Genomic DNA, 6,624 nt, shown 5'->3' on the forward strand with positions numbered 1-6,624 from the left:
TCGGAGAACACAGGAGAGTTTCATATTGAGAAGTACATGTGGTTAAAAGGATATCACAGGAAAACATGCATTTATTAGGTTTCCTTAAATAAAAGAATAATTTCAAAGAGAAATGATTTGTAAAGCATTGCTGGTATTGACATTACATTTAAAATAAGGCAAAGAGAGATTTAAGTCCCCGTCCCACAATTCTATAGCATGACCGCATTCCAGTGATTATGCTAATTCATTCAGACACACAAGGCCCATAGTACTGTATGTATAAAAAAAATCCTCACTCTAAGGGGCACACATCAGCACATACATACAAATTATTTCTACTTTTTCATCATGTTAACTGGCACGGAACTTCACCTTCTGTACCAATACAGTCCATAGCTGTGCAGTCACTAGAGCCCATCATTCCAACTGTAGTAAAGACACAGTCAGGAGGTTGGCGGTCCACTGGTGTCATACTAATGAACACCTAGTATGTTAATATCCCATATGTGTCTGAATTTAAGGGAACCTTCATCAGAGAAGGATAGGTTCAAGCTTAATTATTTCATTCCAGTCAAAGGTGTGCAAATTAATGGTCAATTTAGACCACAACAAATATGGATTTCACCAATGCTTTACACTCATTAAATAATAAATATCTTGATTTAATTTTCCCTCATTAAATTTTCAGGTTGAAATTACCTGCATAAGCATACTATGAATTATCATGTATGCATGTATCTGCCTCAGTGAACTACAGGTATACAATTTAGGCCATGCAATGCAATGCATTACAGGTGTATCACATATAAAAAGCTTCTTTCGTCAAACCAATACTTTTAGGGTTTTCAATCTACTCAGAATGGAGATGATCAATTGCTAATATGCAAATATTACTGTGGTGTTTTTTGCAGGTATCTTGGTTTACATATCTTTTGTGCAATATAGAATCTCAAACTTTTTTTTCAATTTACAACATTCCAAACATACAACCAAGCTTAAAATTGAATTCAGTCAATTATGGGATGCCCACATATTTGAATAATGATGATTATCAATGACAAATACCGAGGGAAAAAATTCAAGTTTATGATAATTCCTCCACTGTTTGCTCGATGAAATATCTAGTCTACAACACACAGACCATAAATTTTGTATTCTTATATAAACATGAAAATGATGATGACTCCATCCTTTTACCTTAAAAACTGATCCTTACCCTTGAAAAGTAATATTAAGTCCTTGTTGAATTCTGAATCTAAGTAAATCAATGGTCTGAATAACAAATAGGTAAATATACCATGAATATGTCATTTGCATGGCAAGACTTTATTGAAATTTATTCAAATAATTTCTCTAGCATTTATATTCAAATATCTTTGAAATGCATGTTACTATAAATGTAGAACTATGTATCTCCAAGTCTAAACACTTGACCCATCATATATCTTTCTAAAATGTCAAGAACTGCATTGCTTTTAATTTTCTTCTAGTTAGTCAAGTAATGTTCTCAATGCAACTAACATTTGCTATCAAAATCATAGAATCAGATGTTTTACGATTGAGTAATAGCATATTGTATCTGAACTCTTAGATAACTGTTTGTGATAATCTTGTCTGACGTACACAGAGATCGAATCATCAATGAATAATGCTGATGACTTCTAATAGGTAGTACGAGATGTCACTCTTAATGTGACCTCATGTGCCCCCGAGGTCAATGGCACATAATTACAATGATCATCATAGTCCGACACCTCCTTACACAGACACACCGCGGAATGTTCCCCCTTGTCAGCAGAATGTCAACAATACCACTAATCAAGTCACAAAAAAATGTAAACACAAGATATTATACCCAGGTACACAGGACCAAGAATGAGGTAACATTCGAAAAACGAAGCTCTGAAGATAAATAACAAGCTTTCGTTATATCAAACTGTCAAAAGTTCAAACAGATTAGATCTATTCAGCCCTTGTCCCGCATTTCCTACCTGTTACAGGGTTTTTAAGCCCCTCACAAAACACCTGATCAGCCATGTATAATCCCACACCTATGTATCTGTCCCTGCTGGGACTCATTTGGGTCATACATTCCATTCAATAATTCATGCTTCCCTCCTGCAAGCAGGTCATTATTCCACTTTCTTCAAACGAATACACTAACAGAATATTCCATACATCACCTGCAAAACTTAGAACACCTGAGAGCCAATTCTTGACCTTATTAATCAAACTCTTCTTTAACGTACGTCACACGAATTACATAATGTTTGAAAAAATTACATATCAGAGGCTGTTTCAGTTCTTTGTTTCAAAAAGCAGAATTAATCAGGTTTCCTGTACAAAATTGGTAGTCTGTGGGGTCATGCATATCTCATCAAGCGATTCTGTCAAATGTCACAAGCAGGTGAAAAGATAACTGTTGATGAGATGTAGAAAAATAAAGGAAGCAATAATTTAAATCACACACATCTGTGGGATAAAGAGGACCGTTATCTACTTAAACTGTACACTGCATCACTGTAAAACTGTACACTGAATCATTGTAATATGTTGAGGGAGTTTTTGTGTATCAGTGAAATTCTACTCTGTGTGACTCCATGGTGCATATTTTTAAGAGATAGACGCTGCACCAGTAAAGATTTCACTTGACGAAGGTTACCATGGGTGCTGATTGGTATTCTGGGTTACCTTTTACAGACATTTTCCTTAAATTACCAGGTAGGCCAAACAGGAAAGACTTGCACTGAGTGAATAGGTGTTACAACAACAGAAGATTAGGTAGACGTTGATGACATTCAATGCAGCATACCGAATCCAAACCTTGTAAATCATCCGATACAATAAACACGCTATCGGCATCAAAGGAATGTCAGACTGTACAAAAAAACACAGTCCAATAATCTTAAAGCGCAGCATTCCGTAATACACTGATCCTGTCCACCATCCCAGTTAATGATAGAGCATACAATGCATTCGTTTGGGACTGTGCTCTTTGGCTGCAGTCTAAACATAATTCATTCATTTTCTCTTAATAGGTAAATGGAGAAGAGGAAGAAAAATTAATGAAAGCTTTGCAAAGTTGCTGGTCACCATAATTTAATGAAGGGCTTTGAAAATTAACATGCAGAGAGCGGACTGTTCCTTTTTTCACCGAGAAATTGCGGACCATTATCACATCCCTATTCAATGGATTAATGGTTGTAATTGGCCTTAATTGCTTAACATTACAGCAGTTTCTTTCAACCACCTGAACTGAACTACCTGTATTTTCTTTAAGGCTATAAACTTTCTTTAAGGCTACCTTGGGACTTCAATAAATCTACGAATGTACTGGCTAAGACTAAGAACCGCGGAGGGCCCCAACATTCCACAAACACTGCAAGACACTTTGGTTATTCAAGGGAGCCTTAGACACGCACTAGCATACATGAATTTCATTTGGAAACCACACATTTTTACAGTCATTTAAAATGATTCATTGTCTGTATTTCAACTGCATTTATATGCATAACAACCAGCATATCCCGAGAAATTGACGCCTTGTGCACAAGATCAGGTATTTGATGACACCTTACCCAAGTAACTGCAAAAACCTGTCAGAATACAGGTGTCTAGTTACAAAAGAGATTACATGTACAGACTTTAGTAATAGTAATTTTATACCAGAAACTTTTTTCCTAAACATAAAAGGCTCAAAACTTACTTTTTAAAAATAGAAATAGTGATGAAAGTGTATTTACTGGAGGACACCCCCTACAGAAAAAGCATCCTGTTCTAATCCAACCCTGCACTGGGGTTCAAAAACTTATCATTAAATTAAATATTTTCTATCTTTAACTATCAAGAAGAAAAGCTATAACCCTCTTCGAACTAACAAAGAAAGCTTGGATACTAACAAGTGTCATTCAATTTTCAAAAAGAAGGACAGCTTTCATGGCAATTTTTTTTTTATCAAATTCCACATTTAGAACATTTCCCGATCACTAAACAGGACAATAGCAGTGGAGCTGACAGAAAGACGTCCAATGTTGACCAACGGAAACCTCTCCTGGGATTTAAACAAGAGGGGATTTTCAGAACAAAAGTGATCATTCTCGTGCAAATATTCCTATCAGATTAATTTGCAATTTATTTCAATCTTATGTAAGGCTCCATTTACTGGTATGTTATAAAGACATTCGCAAATAGATCAAATTGCAAGATTTCATAACCAAATGATCTCAGCAACAATGCACCGAAATTCGCAAGTACTGCGTGAGAGAGTAGTAAATTAAACTGACAGTACTATTTAAATTTTCAATTAACATTCAATGTACATGAGGTCGTTTTCCTTTTTGCTTTTCAGACCGTCAGTTCATTCCATACAAGGACTTTATTAATGGTAAACAAACTGCTACACTAAGCTTACTAATCCTCCAGCCCCTATTGAATCACCTACCAGTATATCTACATTTACAAACAGTTTTATGAACATTTTCTGTCACGATTTTATACTGCGGGTCAAATACCTAGGTTATCAGTCATTTAATTTCCTTTAGCCGCATTACTGATTATTATTTTTTTTAATTTTACAATGTTTGCGCATGCTTTTCTGATATAGATATTTATATTTGTCTGTATCTGAGGACACAGACCCATAAACATGTGATAAAACAAAGGAAGTTGCCTCCCTCTATAATCAACCGGCTTTGGTCACATCTGGGTTTTTGTTTACAAAATCTAAGATACCCTAATGCAGTTTAGCTTTTGAATTGAATCTTCCTCTATACATTAGCGTATCTCGTTACAAACACTTTCACTAATTAATCATTTAAACCAGCTGTAGTGTTGTAACTGAAAACACTAGTTCTACTTTACACCATATTGCTTGTATTTCCTAGGTCTCCTGAATCAGAATTATAATTTTGGGTTGACATTGATGTTAGAAACAAAATTTTTAAATTAATGAAAATCAGTAATGATCAACATTTTATGCTTTATCTCGACACCCCTTAATTGGTAGAGGGCAAACAATTCTATTAAGGCGACCATGATGCACTATATGTCAAACATTATGAGCAGCGATATATGAACTTTTGATTCTATTTTAATTACTTTGACAAAATTTATCAATTATTCCTTTTGTTAAAGTCAACAACACTGTATTTATGGTTATTTTAGCGCTCAACTTGTGGGACAATTTAAATTTTAAGTTTTATAAACTTGTGTTCGGTTAAATTTATCAATTTCAGTATTTGTTATTAATACAAAATTTATACTTATTTGGTTGATGGTATGTATCTATAGAGGGCCTGAGGTCATTATGAATATATGTATACATAGAACATTGTCCTAATAAATGAAACAAACAAACTCAGAGCTGAAACCTTTCAAATATTCACTGGTCCACAAAATCATTCAGAGGTTCTGTCCTCAAGGAAGGGTGAATGTACCACTCAGACACAAAAGATGCACAATAGATGGGTGGGTAATCAAAATAAACCTTAAACTTATCCACTTCAGGCTATAATAATACAAATACCAAGTAAGCAAAACTGCATTGAACATGGAACTTCTAAGTTTGTGAAGAAACCATTAAGTGAACCCCCCCCCCCCCCCTCCAAAAAAAAAATGTTGCCACCACATCCATCCACCTACTCAAACATAAGAATGAGGACTATAATTCAGCAGATATACACTATGAATATATTATGATTCTCTGACATAAAATGACAACTTGCTGTCTGGCTTTCTGATCAATGAAGCTCCCGAGAGTGCGAGGACGCGAGTGTTTTAATCAACAAATGTCGGCATGCTCTCCCTATTGCAAAAACCTGTTTATGTCGTAATATCAATAGCTACTTCGTGACATCAAAACATCTATATAAAACTATAGTAATGGACATAACATCACAAGCTTTTCTTTTCACATGGTCACCTGTGGTCAGATAAGACCCCGTGTTTGGGGTTTTGTTTACATTAATACAAACAAGATTTCACGGAGTGTTTTCAATGACATTCAACCACGGGCACATTTGAATGAAAGATACCTTACTTCCGTAAAAGAAAAAACTTTCGCTGCCACAAAATGTCACGTAATCCACTTCACTATTGAAAATAAACTTTCTGCAGAAGTGATTTTCCCTGGGACTATCGCCAGATCGATAGTTCAGGGGGCATGCAACTTCGCGCCAACGGTAACTTACCAAACAGCACTGTCCACTGTGTAATGTGCTCCGTAAAACCGGTTTCGCCGTGGTTTTCCGAAATTTCACTTATTCTACGTTTGTCAAGTTATTGCCTGGTAGTTATCACTTGAAAAGTTCACAGCCTGTCATACGAAATGGCTTCCACCCGCAATCTCTACCTGAATACAGGTGTGTCGAGTGCAGCGACATCTGCTGGAATGAAAACAATTTTGTGGGCGGTGCCCCGTGCGACATAACTGGCTACTATTAAATGGTTCAATTTAATCATTGAACGCGTTTTGTAAGAATTACATATTATCAGTGGGATTTTTAAGAATTTGGGGAATTGTATTTATTATGTCGATTTAGTGTTGTTAGTGAATTCAGTATCTGTAATGAATGAAGTTTTTTCTCTAGTGAATCGAAATCTTTATTTGTTCAAGAATTATTCAAATTAGAATCGTCAGAGTAC

At 35.4% G+C, this 6,624-nt stretch overlaps 1 protein-coding gene across 4 annotated transcripts in view; it reads right to left on the reverse strand.

The window, feature by feature from the left end:
- Positions 1–6,368, reverse strand: part of LOC128177137 (spectrin beta chain, non-erythrocytic 5-like) — a 68,903-nt gene extending 62,535 nt beyond the window's left edge. For 2 of the 4 annotated variants that reach the window (XM_052843713.1, XM_052843708.1), the window contains exon 1: positions 6,171–6,368. The gene's annotated coding sequence lies outside the window, so the exon portion shown is untranslated. The other 2 variants (XM_052843711.1, XM_052843709.1) reach the window with 2 other exon arrangements.
- Between the last annotated feature and the right edge of the window lie 256 nt (positions 6,369–6,624).

The sequence above is a fragment of the Crassostrea angulata genome, chromosome 3 (genome assembly GCF_025612915.1).
Source record: "Crassostrea angulata isolate pt1a10 chromosome 3, ASM2561291v2, whole genome shotgun sequence".
In the NCBI taxonomy this organism is placed as follows: Eukaryota; Metazoa; Mollusca; class Bivalvia; order Ostreida; family Ostreidae; genus Magallana; species Magallana angulata.